At 41.2% G+C, this 22,166-nt stretch overlaps 1 long non-coding RNA gene and 1 pseudogene across 1 annotated transcript in view; one reads left to right on the forward strand and one right to left on the reverse strand.

Moving 5' to 3' along the window:
- Positions 1 to 2,859: 2,859 nt before the first annotated feature.
- Positions 2,860 to 22,166, reverse strand: part of Gm32810 (predicted gene, 32810) — a 39,590-nt gene continuing 20,283 nt past the window's right edge. The window contains exon 5 of the long non-coding RNA NR_157044.1: positions 2,860 to 7,012. This is a non-coding gene — a long non-coding RNA (predicted gene, 32810). The remainder of the gene's footprint in view (positions 7,013 to 22,166) is intronic.
- On the forward strand, positions 11,808 to 12,509 carry Gm18506 (predicted gene, 18506; annotated as a pseudogene).

Here is a 22,166-nt window from a genome sequence, read left to right on the forward strand (position 1 = left end):
TAGCCCAAAAGGTCTAAATAACCAGGATGCAATTCACAGACCACATGAAGCTCAAGAAGTAAAACCAAAGTGTGGGTGCTTCATTCCTTCTTACAAAGAGAACAAAATAAACACAGGAGCAAATATGGAGGTAAAGTGTAGAGCAGAAGCTAAAGGAAAGTCCACCCAGAGACTGTCCTACCTGGGGATTCATCCATATACAGTTACCAAACCAAGACACTATTGTGGATGCCAAGAAGTGCATGCTGAAACAAGCCTGATATGGCTGTCTCCTAAGGCCCTGTAACAGCCTTAAAAATACAGAGGCGGATGTTAGCAGCCAATCATTGAACTGAGCTTGGGGTTTTTAATAGAGGACTTAGAGAAGGGACTGAAGGAGTTGAAGGGGTTTGCAACCCCATAAGAAGAAAAACAATACAACCAACCATTCCCCTGAGAACTCCCAGGGACTAATCAATCAACAAAGGACTATGCATTGCTCTAGCTGCATATGTAGCAGAGGATGGCCTTGTCATGCATCAATGTAAGAAGAGGTCCTTGGTCCTATGAAGGCTGGATAGATGCCCCAGTGTAGGGGAATTGAAGGTGGGGAGGTGGGAGTGGGTGGGTAGGTGGAGGAACACCCTCAAAGAAGCAGGGGGAGAGAGGATGGATAAGGTGTTTCCAGGTTGAAGGGAAACCAGGAAATGAGGTCACATTTGAAATGTAAATTTAATAAAATCCAATAAAAAAAGATTTATCCAGGATATGAAGTGTATCATCCACAATTAAGTTAAACCCAATATCACAGACAAAACTTGGATTCCTACTACTCTCTTAATAAAGCCTTTGTTAAATGATGACACATTATAGTTTCAGAGGTGTAGGAAGTCAACTCTAAGATGGCGCCGGTTTCCGGTGTGCCTTTGTGGTAAATAACACTACTGCACAGGCGCTAGCCTGAATCTGGCGCCAACCCCTCCCGAGCAGGTGCATGCAAATTAGGTGCTGGCAGACTGACCAATCCCAGGGGGCCACAGAGCCTTCTCCTGTGCTGGAGTGCATATAAGCAGTCCTCCCTGGGTTCCCCGGGGTCCCTGTAGCAGCATCGAGGCGTTCCTGCAATAAATGCTTTGAGAAGAATCTGACTGTGTTGTGTCTTCCTTGCTGGCCGAGGTGGGCACATCACAGAGGGATGATCTGAAACATGTAATTGTAAATATTTCTGCAAAAGAGCATTTCAGAGAATTTTATTTCTGCAACTGTTTAACTGCAATTATTCATTTATCAGGTTTGTAAGGTTGGAGCAGGTCATTATTAGACATAACTGTGTAGGGATAATGAGAACTTCTATAATGCTAAAAGATGAAAACCTAAGAAAATTCACTATTTGCAACTAATGTCAAAAGTACAGACTTGGGAAACAACAAAGCTTTTTTTTTTTAAGTGCCTTAGGCTTAAGAGCCATTTCAGAGCCAAGGAAGCAGTACTATATCCAGATCAGTGCTGCTGTGTGTAGGACATGTCAGACAAAGTGGGAGGGAAGCTATAGATTTCCAGGACAAAGCATCAAGAACAATTAGGTTGCTAAAAAAATATTATATTATATTACATTATATTATATTATGTTATGTTATGTTATGTTAATTATAGTATGCTAAAGTTTATTGGTATTCATCAAGAAGATACTCATATCCTTAGGTGTAGAAAGATCTGGGCAGAGTTAAGATGAGGACCCAGGTAGACAGGAGAAGTATGTTTCCACAGAGAGGTGTGTGGGATTCCTCTCTTGCTGAAGTTGCACCAGGCAGGGCTTCAGCGAAGGCAGAAACACATCCAGAGCTGCTCAGCATTCAGGAGAAAAAGTCCAAGACTATAAATTAATACTTGTCCTGATCTGCCACAGAGAATATTTAATGGAGGTGAGTTAAGTAAAATTAAGACTTTGAGCAAAAGCCTATAACTTTTCTTATCCTTGGCCAAAAAGGCTTAACCTCCAAAGACCTCAAAGAAGCATGGCAACACTTGCCTTGATGGGCTATTTCATCTGCATCTGTGTCTCTACCTTGTCTCCAATGCTGGCCACATGGTGTAGCTCAGTGTTGCTAAAGTACAGCAAGAGAATATGACTTAACTTTACATTTTATTGTTTGATTTTTGGTTTGCGTTTTGTTTCCTTTGGCATTTGGGTTGTTTGTTCCATTGGTTTGAGATTTTGATATTTATTTTCTCTTTCTTTTGTTCTGGTCATTACTTTGATATTTTGCTGTGGTTATATACACTATGTATACTGATCCAGCTGAGTAGGGGCTCTTTTAAGCCCCTATCGAGTGAAATGACTGTATTTTTATGAATTAAAAAGTTAATTTCCAAGGCTTCACTTTTAAGACAGCTGTTTTTCACCAGGGTTGTGTCACACACCTGTAGCCCCTGAATTCACAAGCAGAATGAATCTGTAAGCTCCAGGCACTATGGGCTACACTGGGAATTCCCAGCCAGCCAGTGCTGCGCAGGGTAAGTTTCCTGGGGTGTGGATGTCATGGCCTACTCTGTGGATACCCACTTAATGATAGGAAATGAATCAATACTGTATCCTTTATGTCATATATTTAGATTGCCTTAAAATATGGTCCGCTGCATTTGCATGTTCCTAAAATTGTCATGCAGACCAAATTAATGAGAATCACAACTGTATTGTGCTAAAGCGTCTTAGGAAATGAATATTCATTTGGGGGTGTATACAAGAAATCAGGAAATCAAGAGTTATTTGCCTCTCATCTCCTTGAAATATAGGCTCAGTGATAGCTGCAAAATAGAGATGGCTTCCCAGATAAAGACTTCCCAGCTTCTCTATTCAAACTGCCCAGACAGGTTGAGACATGGCTTTATTAATAGGTACCATTTGTGGGGCTATACATTTGGAGCTTTTTGGGTTTTGGTTTGTTGTTTACATAGCATATAGTCTGCAGGGTATTGATATGTCATTCACATGACTCTTTGTTAAAAACAATGCTAAATAAAAGAAGCCAGACACAAAGGATTACAATGTATATGTCATCCAGTAGGGCCTGGACATAGATATGTTAAAATATTTATGTAAAATACCTCTCCAATCTCTGACAAACCTAGATATGATACACTGCTCAGTCTAGTGTACACTCCCAGATCTCAGCTACATGAGGCATCTCTGGAAAATGTCTCATAATAGATGTCAAATTTCCATCTCTACAATCCTATATAATCCCCTCTTCATTGCCTTTTCCTTTTCCAAATTTGAATATAGTCCACTGATGTTATGCTTAGAGTGTAACACTATTCTCCTACAGCTATTAGTCATTTTTTGACACGTGTTGCTAAATTTTTTCTGTAGAATAAGGTTCAGGTCATGTACCAAATCCATGTCCCAGTTTTTCTCCTGCATCAACTGGCAATGTTGAAATTCTGACATGAAATCTATGAGAACACCTGGTCATCTTCACCATACTTTGGTCTTTGGTGGAGACACCTTACTTTCTGTCCAGGTCAGTCCTCACAGCAGAGAAATTGGCTTGAGATGTATTAACCTCTTCTGGATGATTTTGGTACTGCAAGGGGATCTTTCACGCACTTCTGGATGCTTTGTGTATTGCATAGCATCTATAATCTTATTCTGGAGTCTGCGTATTACATGTGGATTTACATGGGGATCCAAAGGATCTCTTTGGAGATGTTTGGCATTGGAAGGGGATCAATAGCCACCTTCTAAGTATTTTGAGTACCAAAAGGTATTCTATCCCACTCTCTGGAAAAGGCACCTTGACTTCAGGTAAACTTGGGTGAGGTACTTAGCAAGAAGGCAAAGAGCTATCCTGTGTGACATCAACAGTCCCTTCCTAACATGTTGTATTATAACCTGGAGTTCCCTGGCATTGTCTGTGATGTTATTAATGTTGAGTTGACTCCAACTGCTCTTGGAGCATTCATTCAGTACCTTTACGGTTCACCTATAGACATGTTTGCAAAACTGAGCAGGCTTCTTGGAAGAGAGGACAGTGAACATACAGAGACCAGTAAGGGGTAGAAACAAGATGGCCTTTGGTCTTAGTTTAAAAGAACTCTAAAATTAATGGTCCTGGGGAATTCACAGTGAGTCCAGGAAATGAAATAGGGAGCTTGAGCTGCATCTTCCAGCAACGGGATTCAGGCGCTTGGAACTTCTGGGAAGCAGGTTGTTTGGCAGAGTGGCAGGAATTGTCAAGGCTACAGCTGCTGTGCTAGGAGCTCCTTAATTTCACTCTGACTCTCAGAAGAGGGTTTCAAGAGGCAGACTCCTCCTCTTTGTTCCTAGGGCTACATCACACGCTGAACATTGAGCTTAAGATGCTCTCTGGATGCTTTTGATACTGCATGGGAATCTGCCTTATTCCATCTTGTGGATACTTTGGGTACTGAGGATCTAGCACCCTCTTCTGGATGCTTTTCATATTGCATGGGAGGACTTTCATCGTTTTCTTCCTGCTTTGAGTACAGGAAATAAATCTAACCCATTCTTCTAGTCACTGAAGTTACTCCATGAAACAGGCCTCAAGGATCAAGTGGATTCAGGCTATATCCTGGACTACCCCCATGCAGTGGCTGCCACATTCTGCCTCCTATATACTCGGACCTTCTGGTGCTTATTAAACTTAGTATTCTGACCCCAGCACAGCACAGAAGATTTCCCTGGTAAGGGATCCAGGGCTTCAAGAACTCCCTCATGGGCCTGAAAGGAAAGACTACCCCTCTAAAAAGTTCCCAGGAAGTCTGTGCCACAGGTCCTGGCCCACCTGAAACCTGTTACCACCTTATTTATATCTTCAGAACACAGATTCGCAGTCATGGGTTCTTATTGCCATGCATATGCTCAGAGTAAATACTTCAAGGAAGGAGACTCAATTTCAGGATGGCAATATAAACTGGCATGGAATTTCAATGTGCAACATGGAATAAAAGCACTGCTGCTTAAAGTGGGGCTCCCTGCTCATGGCGCGGGCATCACCTCAAAACAGGCCCCACTATAGACTTCAGTACCCACACACATGCACATGCACACATACAATTGGTCCTCTGTGAACAGTCCTTGTTTGTATGTTTTTGCTGAACTGCATCCTTAGCAGATTCCATTAAATTCCTTGGATGTCTGATTGCAAAAACCAGGGGAAGAAACTCCCCATGAACATACACCAAGGTCTCAGACATTCAGGTACATCCTGTGTCTTGGACACAGGAAATCACAGCCTGGTGATGCTAAGCCCTAGGGACTCTAGGACCTACTTGCATCACATCAGCTATTAGCTGAAATTGTACTCCAAGCACAGCATGGCTGGGCTAAGTTAAGCAATTCCAGATCCAGTAGGAATGCAGTATGGCCTGAAACATGTGTCTAGCCACAGTGGTTGGGAATGGGATCCCAGCTTGAGGAGAGCTGTCCTGCTTTTAGGGGCACCAGTAGATCACTATTTGGAACTCAGCATGGTCTCTCCTGTCCCTATACCACTCAACCATACAAGGTCACTTGTGATTATGTACCTAAAGATACTACTGGAATGTACTACGTGGTAAGGTATTGTCCTGTTCTGGATGATTTGAGTACAGCATTATGCTCTGTCGCCCTCTTCTAGTTTCTCTTGGTAATGCAATAGACTCTCTTTTTCTTTGATGCTTTACACACTGCATGTGGCTTTTTCTCCCTCTTCTGGGTGCTTTGGATACTGCATGGGGATGTATCCATGTCTTCTGTGTGGTTTGAGATCTATCACCTCTTTTAGATGTCTTGGAGACTATATTGGCATATATTGGCATTTTCTGGAGTCCTTGGGTGAGACATGTGACTATATAGACCTCTTCTACATGCTTTCTGTATAGCAAGAGATCAATGTCCCTCTTTTGCCCACTGCCAGTACTGCCTGGGAAGCTATAGACCTCATTTGGATGGATAAGTCACTGCATGGGAATCTGTCACCCACTTCTGAAGTTTTGGCGTACTTTCTATGTATTTTGTGTATTGCAAAGGCAACTATCATCCTCTTTTAGAAATACATATAACACCTGGCATTACCCACTACCCCTACTATCAGGCCTCAGGTCCAAAGGACAGGCCTTGGAAGGAAAAAGTCCAGAGATCTGGAGAACATTTGTCCTAGGCTGACCATGGGATAGCTTCTTATTAAAGTCATTGTAAGGAATAGCAGAAAGCTAATGTAGGTCCTTAATAAAGCTATGTGCTGCAAAAAAACCCTTGCCTTTCCTTATCATATTCTCTTAGTGCATATTGTACTTAAAGATAAGACTGATTTAGTAGACCAACTCCTGTTGGGTGATCACCTGACTCATCCAGGACTCAGGCACATGGGAGGTACCAATTCTGTCTTCTTTGTCTTTGGACCATAGTGAGGTTCTAGTCTGTATGCCTCTTAGCAAGCAGCATGCCTTGTGGACTTGGGAGTTCTGCCTCTTAGACTTAATTTTTCTAAGTGTGAAAAACTGTGAGCCCCTTCTAGGATTGTCCTGCAGTCTCAGGAGCCTTTAAATGGAAAAACGTTTTATACGCTGAGGGGATGTTAGGCATCCCAGGGACTCTGGGGCTCTGGCAGGGACTTTACAGAACTGGTTGCTATGGGACCCATGGAAGGAATGTGATTCTGAATGTGGGCAATCTTTCCTCCTTCAGGTGATGTTTGCACTCTGCCTGCTGATGTTATGGCACTGCCATGGACAGTTAAGCCAAGGTGGGAGCCACGTCTAGTACTTGGAGGTCCAGAAATCCTTTTGCTATTGTCCTTTTGGTATCAGAATTTTCAGTAGTAGGATGAATCTTTTAGAAGTTGGCTTTTCTCTGGACTTGGCCTGCTTCTTGGAGATGCTGGCGCATGGCTACTGTTGGCTCTAGTCTGATGCTGTCTGGGAACCATGAACTTTTCAAGGTTGGCAGTAGTACATGGAAGTACAGGTGGCAGATGGAAGCTGGCTGAGGCTCACAATTCTTTGTTGGTGATTCAGCACCCTCCACAGCCATCTATGGAAAGAAAGCAGAAGGCAATGTGAATGCATTGAGATGAGAGAACAGAAACCTACAAGAGGAGCAGATATGCTGCAAGAGTCCTATGAGGAGGTGAGGAGACTGTGAGGAGTCCCATGAGAAGATCTGTGACCTCTCAGCAAAGAAGTATCAAGTAAGCTGAGAGAGTGGAAGCAGGCTTTCCACCTATGTAAACACACACACACACACACACACACACACAAATCCAGCCACCAACCTAAATTCCCATCCAACTCTTCATTCTTGTCATCATTAACAAGTCTTTCTTTGAAGTTAGTTTTTTGAAAGAAACTGGATGATTAGCAAGCAAACCCTCCTGCTATACTAGAAGCTTCAGTCCATTGATGAGATCGGTCGGTCCCATATCACCTACATGTCATTATGGTCCATAAGGTGCTATATAGATATTATAGAGTAACATACAAGTTTTAATGAAGGAGGTCAGGGGCCAGTGAGTCATTTGCTGTTCAGGGGTTGAGTTCACAAGTGGGAGGCATCTTGCAAGGAGGAGAGCCCTTGCCAAATATAAAAAGAGTGAAGATTCCCCCTCATATTTTACAGTACTGCACTTCAGACAAGCTCTAGAGGTAACTTCAATAGTCTACTGACTGACCTGGGTGTCGCTTTCATATCTTATACAATGCTATCTGTTTAAAAGTTCCTAGGGAAGGTTTTGTGAGGAGACTATGCTGGGTCAACTGGGAGTTAGCTAGAGGCTTTTTTAGGAGTCCTTCTTGAAGGCTTCTTCTTGTGTGGTCCAGTTTTGCTGTGCAGAGATTGTAACTTACCATTAGGATCAGAGAGTGTCAGGATAAAAAAAAATCCTGGAAGGGAAAATAATGTGCAAGCTAGGGCAGCAAAATATGGATGAGTCTAAGAACCTCGTAGTCGTAGACAGTTCAGTGGCCCAACACCTCCTCCTGCAGCAGAAAAATTACTGCAACATGCCAGAATTCTCTCTGGCCTTTCTAGGTAATGGATGTCTGTATGTGGATGTGAGTGTGAGTGTGAGTGTGAGTGTGTGTGTGTGTGTGTGTGTGTGTCTGTCTGTCTGTCTGTCTGTCTGTCTGTCTGTGTTTTGTGCTTGTATTTGTGGTGTTCTTATGTTTTCGTGTGGGTGTATCGATATGGGTGTTTATATACATATGAATATACGTGTGTGTGTGCATGTGTATGTGTGTGTATACACATGTGAGTGCATGCCTAGCCATGTGTATAGATAGGTCTTTGTTTGTACAATATTGTCTGTGTATATAAGTGCACATGCATGCACATACATGCATATATCCAGGTATGGGTGAGCATCTGTGTACCCATGTTGAGCAAATTGTATATGTGGGTACCTGTGTGGTGTTTTGTGGGTGTGGCTGCTTCCCTGTGGGAATGTATATATGTTTGTCTCTGTGTCTCTGTGTGTATTTCTGTCTGTGTGTGCACATGCATGTGTGTGTATGAACATCTATGTGTTCACTTTCTCATGGAAGGAGAATCTTTAACAATTATGGTAGCCAACTTAAATGAGAAAGTACTATGCCCACTCAAGTTAGTACCACTCTGTATCCACTGAACATTGCATGAAAGTTCACTCTCTTTTTGCACATTCACACAGGACCCTAGAATAAAAGGACAAAACAACTGTAATTGCAAACTCAAAAGTTTTCAAGTGGTTGTAGAGCCTATAAAATATTTATCTACAATAAAATCATTTGGAGGAAACAAAAGGAATAGGTGCTTGGGGGGGGCAGAAACACTAGCTGAGGGTTTGTGTCCCTTTTTCCTGGATGAATGGTAACAGCCCACTGGATGGTCAGGAGTTTTCACTCTTCCCTGCAGCCCATTTTCTTCTCATCCTCATTGCCTGCAAGCATCATTTTCCCCCTTTGCCTAACCTTGGCTTAGTTATCCTTGGCTGGAATTTGGTCTTTGAGAGATTCTGTGTAGCAGAGTGCTTGTAGCTGCTTCCCACACAAGCAGAAATCCCATAGCCACGTTGAAGTGAACAGGCCTGCCTCAGTGCAACCTACCGAGGCTCAAGATAGTCTAAAGCTCTGTGTCTGCAGCACTCAGTCACTGCTTTTATTCCAACGTTTTTCACACTGAGTTAAAATTGGCTTCATGGAAAGTTGAGAGGAATAAGGTTCCTCAGATATAGACGGTGGTATTAAATGGTGGAACCCTGTGAGAAGTCATGTACATTTCTTCAGAAAGTTGAACAACAGTTTCCAGGTGCCACGGTGATTCCAGAATGACAAATGGGTGACCACAGAGAAACTAGGGGACATTAGGGTCTTAGCAGTATTCCTCAGACTAGCCTCAAATTTGAAACTACCCAAATGTTCATCAGTTAAAGAATGAAATATATATAATGTGGTCCACCCCTTCCATGGAATAATTTTTGGTATGAAATAGTTCATACAATAATTTGCCCATGAGTTCACCAGCCTTTGGTTACCCAAACAAATCCCTGGCACACTCACCTTACAGGTAGGAAGGGTTTATTTTGCCTCCTGGTTATGAAGATTTTCTAGCTTACTGAGCTGATGTGCAGGAAGTGAGGCAAGCTGTGGTTAAGGGGACTCCTTTTGGAGAAAGCTGTTTACCTTGAATCAACAGGGGAGCAGTGGGTGAGAGCAATGGGCTGGTCCTTGCTGGGGAAACAAGCCATTACTACATATAGCCTGGGGAACTTGCTGAGCAAGCTTTGCTACAAGGGCAAGGACCCCCGTGGGTCTGCTTGTCTGTGCACTTTGCCAGAGCTCTCTTATCTCCTCTGTTCACTGTGTTCTTTTTCCATCCAACAAAAGTTTACTTTCTTTTTTAGAGTAGCACAGGTTATCTCTGTTTGCATTAGCTTGAAATGGGAAACTAAACACATGACTGCAATGCAGTATGCTTTTATATGTTCATGATTGTGTGTTCATACATGTTCTGTGATTGTGTGTTCACGAGTTTGTGTGTGTTTGTGCATGTGTGTGCGCACACACACACACACACATACACACACACACACACTTATAACCCTCCACCAAGTCACTCTTATCTATTGAACGAGAGCAGAAAAGACTGGAGGAAAGAGTGTAATACCTGCTGAAGCACAAGGACTTAGTCACCTACTCAATAGACTTGGCATTAAAGCTGCAGAATCACTTCAATATCTTTTAAGAGAACTTAAGAGCTCAGGCTGAGAGGAGGGGGTAAAACCAAGAGGGTTCCTTGTAGCTGTGTTCTTTTTGAGTTTCTCACGATTTACTTGGCTATCAGTCATCCAAATTGTGGAAAATTTGTCATGAAATACTTTGCTGATGTCTTCATGCTATCCAGGCAGAGCAAACCCAAGAGCATCACATTATCTCTCCAAATAAGTGTTGAAGTGGATCCCATATCATGAACAAGTGTTGCTGAAGATAATGTACTGTAGAGATGTTAACAGTTCCACTCTCCTTTTGTTATTCTTTTGCTCTTCCAAAAGGCAAACAACTGGGGATTCTTCAGTTTCACATCTTGCTTGCATACACTTTGGTGATCTATAACAAGTTGCTTGGTTATGAATGGACATGGTACTTTTAGAATAGTTTGTTTTCTTTACCTACACTACCTAATGTTATTTCTTGTAAATGTATTAGAAAACACAGTTTGTTTTCATAATCATTCACTAGAGGAAAACTGAAATGTAATCACATTGTAATTGTATATGGCTTGAAATATTTTGCTGGGATATATAAACGATGGAAGGAAGGATTAAAAAATGCTAATGTGTGGTTGGAACATTGTTTTTCACATCCATAGATTGTGTGTATGTGTAAAGTTTGTGTGAAAGAAGGTTGGAACATTGTTCCTACTATCAACCAAATGTGTTTATTTAAGTGTATATGTTTGGAGTATGTGGAATGTGCCTGTCAGAGCTTTGCTGTAACCATTCAATGCGTGAATATGTGTATGTCTGTCTTTAGGTCTGTATAAATGTATATATATATATATATATATATATATGTGTGTGTGTGTGTGTGTGTGTATGCATGTATGTATATATGTATGTATGTCTGCATTTCTATTTGTATGTATGAAGTAATTGGATTCTGACCTTTGTTTTGTTCATTCAGTGTGTGTGTGTGTGTGTGTGTGTGTGTGTGTGTGTGTATGTGTGCTTGCGTATTTGTGTGTACATGTGAATTTTCTTTCTTTTCTTCTCTTTCTTGCTGGCCCCAAGGAGTTAAAGGAGTTCATAGTTTTTCCACTGTCCACAACATGCCAGCCCCAGTAAATTAGGTTTTGTTCCCTCAATAAGAAATTCTGTTGAGCAACTTCTCTAATGCCTGGCTGCCTTTGGCAGCAGACCCTGTAGGTATCTGGAGTCACCCCAGTCAGCAGCTCTAAGCACTGACTACCAATGGCTGCCTGCCTCAGTTGACCCACCACTTGGATGCTAAAGACAGAGTCATTGTCATTGACTTCTCCAAGAAGGGATTTATAGAGGACTTCTGAGTTACATTTGACCAATTTGGACAGAAGATGCTCCTCGTGAACCTGAACAACAGGGATGTCTGCAAATGGTATATTTTGGAGGTGATGTGGTATGTTACCAAAGTGTGTAAAAGACAGGAGGTTATGCAACATTTGATGATGTGTGCTCCTAATCTTATGCAGCATGAGTTAATGTGGTCTCTTCTTGATACCTGATCTCCACTAGGTCTTGAATACGCACACAGTCATGAAAGAAATGACTGAAAGAATCACACAATGGGCAACATATTGCACTATTAGCCTGATGTAGTCTTAAATCTTCTTCACGGAGCAGCTATCAAAAGCTTTTTATATTATTCCAGAAGAGAGCGATAAATTATCAAAAAGCATTCCTTAGCCCCAGAAAGTGTATTCTATGTATTTCACATAATGACAAACCTTGTAGGGACTAACAATTATTTGGCTGGGAAACTTCAGGTAACTCTCTGCTGCTCAATTACTATGCTGAATATTGTTAGATAATGTGAAATCAGCTTTAAGGCGTGTGTACCAAAGCACCATTCCAAAAGTATCCACAGGCAGCATGATGAACTACATTTAGTGCAAAGATGTTGCCTCCCATCTTCAGAAATTCTGATAAGATCCAGCTAAGTATAAAGAAAACATGTAGGGAAATCACTTGTGAATCATGTGACAGTACAACTGGACAACAACAACAAAGACGACCTTAAGGGAGCATGTCTCGAGCTTGTCACCAGTGTTGTACCTGCAGCTGATGAGGTCTGTACATAAGCCTCAGATATCCAAAATACTAATGTCAAAACAATTCGAATTCTCAGAACAATCAACAAGTGTTGAATCATGGGGAAAACAGAATGCAAGGACCCCACAAATAATTTATCATGCACCCTTGAATCCCATCATATAGAATAATGATAGATATTATGTGGCTAATCTGAACAACAGGGATAGCTGCAAATGGTATGTTTTTGTGGGTGATGTGGTGTGCTACCAAAGTGCATAACAGAGAGGAGGTTATGCTAATTTTAAAGATATGTGCTCCTAATCTTATGGAGTATGAGTTACTGTGGACTCTTCTAGACACCTGATCTATATTGTGTGAAATGAAGTGTCTCATCCACAATTAAGTTAAACCCAATGTCACAGACATAACTCCTATTCCTCTCTTAATAAAATCTTTGATAAATGATGACATATTAGAGTTTCAGAGGGATGATCTGAAACATGTAATTGTAAAATTTTTCAGCAAAAGAGCATTTCAGAGAATTCTACTGCTGCAACTTTTAAACTGCAGTTATTCATTTCTCAAGGTTGAAGGGATGGACCAGACATTATTAGACATAACCGTATAGGGTCAATAAGAGCGTCTATATTGCTTCAAGCTGAGGACCTAAGAAAATTCACTATTTGCAACTAATATCAAAAGTGCAGACTTGGAAATGAACAAAGCTTTAAGTACATTTGACTCAACTGCCTTTTCAGAGCCAAAGAAGCAATACCATATCCAGGTGAGTGGAGGACATGTCAGAAAAAAAGGGGAGGGGAGCTATGGGCTTCCTGGACAAAGCATCAAGGTTGCTAGAAAATGTATTCTACATTATATTAATTATATTATATTTATTATGCTACAAAAGTATTGGTGTACATCAAGACGTTCATTTCCTTAGGCGTATAAAGATTTAAGAACAGGTAAGATGAGGCCCCAGGTAGGCAGGGGAAATGGGTTTCAACACAGAGGTGTGTGGGATTCCACTCTTGCTGATATTACACCAGGCAGGACTTCAGAGAAGGCAGAAGCACATCCAGAGCTGCTCAACATTCAGGAGAAAAGATCCAAGACCATAAATTAACACTTGTCCTGATCCGTCACTAAGAATATTTAATGGAGGTGAGTTAAGTTAAAAGACTTTGAGCAAAACCCTGTAACTTGTCTCATCCTTGGCCTTGGGAAGGCTTAACCTACACAGACCCCAAAGAGGCACTGCAACACTTGCCTTGATGGTCTATTACATCTGAAATTGCGTCTCTACTTTGTCTCCAATGCTGACCACATGCTGAAGTTCAGTGTCACTAAAGTTCAGCAAGCGAATACTGCTTAACTTAAATTTTTTATTCGTGTGGTTTTTGGTTTGGGTTTTGTTTGCTTTGGCATTTGGGTTGTTTGTTCCATTAGTTTGAGGTTTTGATATTTATTTTCTCTGGTCATTATTTCGATATTTTGCTGTAGCTACATACACTGTGTATATTGATTCAGCTAAGTAGGGACTCTTTTAAAGCCCCTATTGAATGAAATGGCTATATATTTTTTTGAACTAAAAAAATCAATTTCTAAGTCTTCACTCTTAGGACAATGGTTTCCCCAGGTGTGGTGTCACACTCCCATAGCCCCCGAATTCACAGGCAGAGATGGATCTCTGTAAGCTCTAGGAACTGTGGGCTACACTGGGAATTCCCAGCCAGCCAGTGCTGCACTGGGGTATGTCTTCTGGGGGGTGTAGATGCCATGGCCTACCCTGTGGATACCCACTGCATGATGAAAAAATTAAAATCTATACTGTATCGTTTAGATCATATATTTAGACACCCTTAAAATATGGTCTTCTGCATTCATATGTTCCGGAAATAGTTATGCAGACCAAATCCATGAAAGTCACAACTGTATTTCTCTAAAACCTCTTAGGAAATGGATATTCACTCAGGGTGTATACAAGAAATCAGGATATCCAGAGCTATCTGCCTCTCACTTCCTTGAAATACAGCCTGAGTCATAATTGCAAAGCAGAGATGACTTCCCAGATAAAGGCTTCCCAGTTTTACATAATAAAACTGCCCAGACATGTGGAGACATGGCTTTATTTTTAGGTACTATTAGTTTTAAGATTTTGGTTGATTGGTTGGTTGGTTTTGGAGAGTTGATTTCTTGTATTCATTTGTATGTTTTGCCTGCTGGATGACTGGGTACCACATGCATGCAATTCCTCCACAGGCCAGAAGAGGGCATGCGATTCCACCTAGAGCCAGAATAATGAGATTGTCACTTGCCTCGGTGTCCTCTGGTGGATAGACAAATGCTCTTAATGTAGGAGCCTTCTCTCCAGTCCCTACAGTATCCTTCCAGACTAGTGGGATTTTTAATTGAACTATATCATTCAAAACCAAAGATAGAAGTTTCTGGAGGTCTGTCGGTACAGGTGCATGAAGGTACATGACTGTGAGGCTCTGTGGAGGTGTTTAAAGTCTGCCAACCTCCTCATAGAACCCTCCACAGACTACACTTCTTGTCCTTAATTAAGCAGGTATATTCTCTGGGGAAAGTTTTTATTCTTGGGGTATAAACCAGAAAATAAATATGGATACATAGCTTATTAAATCCTGTGTTTGTGGTGATTGGCTAGTGAGATGGCTCAGTGAGTAAAGGGAATGCCACCACGTCTAGAGAACTGTGTTCCTTCCCTGTAATCCACATGACAGGAGAGAACAAACTCCATAAATTTTCCTCTAACGTTCATGTGTGTGTGTGTGTGTGTGGGGGGGGGGGGTTGACAGGTCTTAGCCCACAGAAGCAAAGGTTTCCCACTCCTCACTTAGACTGGAAACTCTCCATCTGATGCACACATGTAATTCTATCACTATGTGCTCCACTTGAGAGATTCAGAACTTTTGTTATTTTACTTTTGTTGCCCGGAAGCTATAGAAAGCAAGAAGGCCAGCATAACCCATCATCTGAAACACAAGTTTAGAGAATATGGCCATAGGGAACTTGGACCTGAGCTGCAACCATCATGGGGCCTAACTGCTCTAAAAGATTTTTTTTTCCTTGCCTGGGTAAGTCTGATGATTTCTGAGGCTTATACCAAGGTTTTTTCACTGCTAGAAGTTCTTTGGATCTGTAGTCTAGGCAGCATAGGAGAGCAATGAAAGCCAGTGTCTTGTAAACTTGCTCCTGAGACAATGTATCTTTTGTGCTGAATAAACTCAGTGGGGTTGGCCCAGGCCCAGAAAGAAATAGCCACCACTGAAAGAAAAGCCACCATTCTTTCTGAGAACATTCTTCTTCTCTCTCCAGCCCACATGTATTACTTTTGTTCCTCCTTGCTCCCTGGACACTGACATGACAGGGATTTGGTCCTACTTTCTTGATATGTGTACCCCAAGATCACTTTTTAATGGCTCATGTGGTCTAATTCAATCTTGCCAGAAACAATAATATAGCCTCATATGGTGGCATTTGCCTTTAATACCATGAAAGGCAGAGACAGACAGAATTCTATGAGATCAATGCCATCTAAACAGTTGCTCCAGACTTTATTTTTATTTTCAGTATCAAGTTCCTGAGGTTAAGAGATATTAGGTTTACCTGGTAAGGGGATTTTGTACTTATAAGAGGGGATGATACAAATATTTACAGATAAATTGTGGATCCCAGGCCTACATTCAGCTCCAAGGCACAAGGTAAATCCAGGGGACTAATGGATAATCTGCTTTGGGGATACGGACTAGCCTAACAGATGAGAGCTAAACATATTTATTATGAGGAAATAATCCCACTCGTTCACAAACAGTATGATGCATGGCCCACACTTGTATATGGGCCATTGGTAAAGCTCAGGAGGTAAAGGTGTTTTTTTGCCATGCCTGATGACATGAGTGTGCTCCAAAGGGCAGACGTAAAAGGAAATATCTCCCCAAGGATATCTTCTGACCACACTCACTTCACACAGTAGCATGAGCTTGTCCATACTCTCGTATAAGAATGAAAATAAAACTTACATGAAAAGTTCTCCATGCGATCAAACTGTCAAATTACTTTTATTTAAATAAAAAATGTGAATGGATATTTTGGCATCATGTATTTCCACGCATCTTGTGTGTAGATGATGTTGAGAGACCCGGAAGGCATCATATCCCTTGAAACTGGAGTTACTGACATCTCCCACCATGCTTGAAATTCCAGCACTTGGAAGAGGCAGGCAGAATCACGAGTTCGGGAGCATCCCTCACTACATAAGGAATTTTAGGTCATCTGCAATATTTTTAGACATTCATTGAGGTTCTATCTGCTACTATATCCTGCAAAGCTAAACCCTGTTCCAGTGAAGTCTAGGCATAGAAATGAATTCTCACAATTAAGAGCTTTTGTTGTGCAAACCTTGTTCCTTAATTTAAAACAATTGGTTAAATAAAATTTACTACAGCCAATTACTGGAGGGTTTAAACATAGGTAAGTTTGCAGAATTTGGTTGTGGGTGGAAAAGCAAGAGATAAGAAGAGAAACCAGAAGAAAGAGACAAGAAGCTACCATGAGAGGAGAGGTACTATGAGCACATGTCTAGGAGAAACAAGTGTTTGAGATTAGACACCACTGGGGAGGTAGCCAGGCCAGCAGTTAGAAAAGTAGTTTAGGGCTTATACCACCCACAGAAATTGTCAAAGCCAAATAAAATAAACATAATCTGAGTCATTAATGTGGAAGCTAGTCTGTAATAACCTTAAATTGGTTCTACTACAGTCTCAACAAATAAGGTGATGGGGAATGTGAAGAGCATTGGCATGGAAGGGAGAGGAAGGAAGACCATGGAGAAAATGGTCAAAACCATGCTTGAACAGAAAGTCTCCAAAAGTCAAAGAATGTGCACTTTTTTTCAGTAATTTATTTATTTATTTACATCTGATCACAGCCGCCTTCCTCCTATCCTCCCAGTCCCACCTACCCTCCCACTCCTTCTCCCACATTTCCCTATCCCATTCTCCCCAGAGAAATACATTCTCCCATATCCCTCAGCACCAACCGACCATGACACATCAAGTTGCATCAGGACTAAGTGTATCCTCTCCCATTGAGGCCAGATAAGACATACCAGTTAGGAGAAAGTGATCCAACGGCAGGAAACAGAGTCTAAGTCAGAGTCAGTCCCCACTCCAATTGTTAGGGGACCCACACAAAGTCCAAGCTGCACATCTCCTACACATGTGTAGGGGGCCTAATTCAAACCCTTACATGTGTTTGGTTGGTGGTTCAGTTTCTGTGAGCCACCATGGATCTAGATTAGTTGACTTTGTAGGTCTTCTTGTTGTGTTCTAATCCCTCTGTCTCCCACAACCCTTCCCCCAATATGTCCACAGACACTCTGACTACAGCATAATGTTTAGCTGTGGGTCTCTGCAATTTTACATTTAAATGGTGCTGGGGACAGTATACCATGAGAGGGACTGCCAGCAGCAGGCCAGGATGAAGACATCTCAGAAATCTGTAGCGGCTAATTGTAAAATAGGATGATGCCTGGGGCCCTAAGAAGCAGGAGAAACAACACTCCAGGGGACCCACCATCTGAAGTAAGGGACTGCCTACAGTAGGCTGGGATGGAAACATCTGAGTAGCCTGTGGCAGGCAGTTTTTTGTACAAAGTAGTTGTTCCCCTTTGTCCTAATCTTAGCTCTGTACAATGATAGCAAGCACTGGATAACCCAACACACAGGAAAACAAGACTCTGATTTAAAATCACATTTCATAATGATAGAAGACTTTAAGAAAGGCATAAATAAGTCCCTTAAACAAATGAAGGAGAAGGCTGGAGAGATGGCTCAGCAGTTGAGAGCACTGACTGTTTTTCCGAAGATCTGACCTCTTCTGGTGTGCCTGAAGAAAGCTACAGTGTACTTATATATGATAATAAATAAAGCTTTAAAAAAAGAAAGAAAGAGAGAGAGGGAGAGAGAAAGAAAGAAAGAAAGAAAGAAAGAAAGAAAGAAAGAAAGAAAGGAAGGAAGAAGAAAAAGAGAGAGAGAAAGAATGAAAGAAAGAAAGAGAGAGAGAGAAAGAAAGAAAGAAAGAAAGAAAGAAAGAAAGAAAGAAAGGAGGAAAGAAAGGAGGAAAGAAAGAGGTAAAGAAATGTGGAGAACACATGTCAACAGGTAGAATCCCTTAAATAGGTAACACAAAAACCCCTTAAAGGAGTACAGAAAAATGCAACCAAACAGGTGAAGCAATTGAACAAAACCATCCAGGATCTAAAAATGGAAACAGAAACACTCAAAAATTACAAAGGGAGACAACCCTGGAGACAGAAACCCTAGGAAAGAGATCAGTAGCTGTAGAGCAAGCATCACCAACAGAATACAAGAGATAGAAGAGTCATTGTGAGCAATGTACAGAAGCAGAAAGCTACCGGAACTACTGAGTTAAGAGTTACCTTGATTCTTTCTTGCCACTGCCAAGCAGCTTAGCCCATGCCATTTATCATTTGAGCTTCACAAGGAAAGGCAAGTAGCTAATGGCTCAAAAGTTAAATTTAAAATGATGATTTTGCAATTAGTATTGTTATGGCCACAGGCCTGGAAATAGAAGAAGCTGGAAACTTTGGGGAGCAACTGTAATTCTTAATTCTTTGTGGATGTGGTTAGTCTTTTGAATTTGATTTGGTAATTATTATACAATGTCTTTTTTCCTACCTCCTTTGGGGGTGTCAATAAAAGACTGAGGCAAGAGAAAGGCAAGAGAGCATGTAAAGAGCAAGCAGAAAGCATGTGGTGACTGAGTCAGTGAGTGAGTGAGTGAGTGAGTGAGTGAGTGAGTGAGTGAGTGAGTGAGGTGAGAGTGAGTGTTGCGTGAGGTGAGTAGAGTGAGCAGAGAAAATAGGAGAGACAATGTGAAGAGTGAATGAAAAGAATATGAGGTGTGTGAAGAGTGTGCGTTTGAGTGAAAGGTGAACATAAAAAAGATGTGTATGAGTGTTGGGGTTTGAGAAAAGAAAAGTGCACAGGGGAAAAGCAGAGTGCACAATACAGAGTGTGTGCAGCCTCAAGCTGTGAGCGAGCAAGAGAGAAAGAGAGCACAGAGAGAGGAGAGGGCAACTTTAAGCTTTGAAAATTTGCCTGTCAGTTTGTACTGGAAAAGTAGTCTGTGTCTATTTATTATGTGCCTCCCAGAAAACCCTGATTTCAGTTGAGAATTCCAGTCCTGTATTGAGGCTGGACCACCACAGAAGGGTCATTGAGACTTAGGATGTGGCTCAGTGGCAGAGCTTGTGATAGTGTGGGCATTGCCTGTGTCCAATGTCCAGTGTACAGTGGATGGAAATAGGATCATGTCTGAGCAGATTATTAGATTTTTCAGTTACTGAGTATAAAAGAGAACATCCTACAAATCTATAGAAGGAAGAAGGGATACCATAGGAATTTGACTAGTCCAGATCATACCATAGACACATTGGAACATATAAGACTAACTGTTTTCAAAATTCTATAGATAAGGACAATACATACTCTAGGCAGGAAAGCAGGTAAGCTAACTCCAAATGTTCACTTCACCTGTGCTGCTTCAAATCAACACCATCAACTGTTCTTCTCCATGCTTAGTCTTGAAAGAAAACGTTCCCCACTAGAAGTGCATGGTCTCTGCTGCAGTCTCCACCACTCCCCACTCCCCCCAACCTCCCACCCCCGGTTAGTAAGAACCTTGCTCTTAACACTGATTAAATGACAGTTTAACATGATATCCATTCCACCTCAACCCTCAGGAGTTTCTCAATTCTTCATTTCATCTGATGGGCCTAATCTGCATTGTCATACTGGATGAGACATTAGAGATCTGTCCCAACCCTGGCAATAAGAGATGCTGAGTGACATTGAATCCAATAATGCCTTATGTGATGGTTTGTATATGCCTACCCAGAGACTAGTACTATTGCAAGGTATGGCCCTGTTGGAGTAGATACGGCTTTGTTGGAATATGTGTGTCACTGTCCAAGTAGGCTTTAAGACCCTCATCCTAGTTGCCTGAAAGTCAATAATCTGCTAGCAGTCTTCAGATGAAGATGTAGAACTCATCTGGCCTTTGGGGAATGGCATGCATATGGTGAACAGACCTAAAGAAGGCACAACATGCAGGAAAGCATGTTAAATATATTATAAGCATGTTAAATATAAAATAAATAAATCAAAATAAAAAACAAAAGCACCCCCCCCCAGATTTACAAAGTAATAACCATGGGAGAAAACCCATAAAGTACACGGGCCTGGATTTTTCCTCAGCTTTTAAAAACATCTAAAAACTGATCTGTGAACTACACACTGTGTTTGAGTTAAATCCCCAAAAGGAACCAAATGCACTGTCAAGAACAAAAATCATCATCAAAATCAAGAAGAACAAAACAATTCACCCTATCCCCTGACAGGTCTTGGAATTTATTATTTCTGCTGTGCAGTTACCACTGACAGTGTATTTGAAGGAAACCAGAGACATACAGTTCTGTATTTCATGACTGCTTTATATTCCCTTAAGACTACATTTTTATTTTCTGAGAGATATTAGAGAATATACTTCCCATTAATTTGTTCAACACTATCATCTACAGAATAGTGTATTTTAGTAGTAGGTAAATATTTGACAATAAAGATACAGCACAGGTCATTTTTCTATCACAAAGTTGGTATCCACAAAGTTGGACAAACTATCCACACTGAAAGTACAATCACCTTTGTAACTCTGGCTGGGAAGTAATTCTGAAGCCCAAGCCCTGTGAGAATGCAGATATCCATCTCTGTCTGATAGCTGTGGGATTTCAAGACAGTGACACCGCCCCTGAATAAAGAAGGTTCTTAAAAGTGAAGAGCTAGAGATTGCTGTTTTATTCATAAGAATACATCCAATTTACTCAATAGCAACTGCAAGTGGGAAGTAAATATGTAGTGTATAGCCTTGTTAAAATATTCAAAAATTACAGGAACAAAACAACAACAAATACATGAAAAAACTTCAAATGAAAACAAGGAAAACCAAATAACCAAAGTAATTAAAACTCAAAACAAAATCCAAACACAAGAATTGTGCTTAAGCAGCATTCTTTGACTGATCATTTTGTAGCACAGACTTACAGCCTGTGGCTGGCCTTGGCAGCATAGTAGAAAAGCAGTTCCTGATGGAAATAATCTTTTCAAGGGAAATGAAAGCAAGTCTCTGTTTGGAGTATGTGTTTGAAGGATATGGCCTCCCAAGACTAAGCATAAGACATGTTACAGCCTTTGGCTCAAAGTCTTTCCAATTCTGTTGACTAATCTCCATGAAACTATTCTTAATGACCCATCAAGATGAGAAAAATGTACTCTTAGACTCTTCCTGGATGTCCAGCAGCTCTTGATGTGCCTCAGCACTTCTCTGAATACCTCAAAATGTGCACTTTTGCTGGGTTTGAGGTTAGAGAAATTAAGGCCAATTCAAGCCAAGGAAACGAAAGTAAAGGAAGAAAATGCAGCCCATGTTGTCATGATTAGTAGGGATGAGATTCAATAGTAGTGTCTTTGTTGCACACACTCAGTGCTCCTCCAACAGCAGTTCTCTCTGATAGAGCTCTTGTCCTGGTCTGTGCCATGTTCGAGTTTCTGCTGGAGTATTTCAGATCTTCAGAAGGAAAGGACAAAGGCCTGGTAAGCCATTCAGCTATCCCTCCCACACCAGCTTTATTCAGTTGGACGGTCCAGCTGAGGTCATCCCCTGTATCCCCAAGTGTCATAGAGTACCTAGGTTTGGAATCGTCTCAGCTTTTAAAAAGTACTAGAAACTGAACTGTGAACTACACACTGCAATGGCATTAAAAAAATACCCACCATATTTCTCCAATAGCCCAGGTATATTATATTGAATAATAATATT

The sequence above is a fragment of the Mus musculus genome, chromosome 1 (assembly GCF_000001635.26).
Source record: "Mus musculus strain C57BL/6J chromosome 1, GRCm38.p6 C57BL/6J".
NCBI lineage: Eukaryota > Metazoa > Chordata > Mammalia > Rodentia > Muridae > Mus > Mus musculus.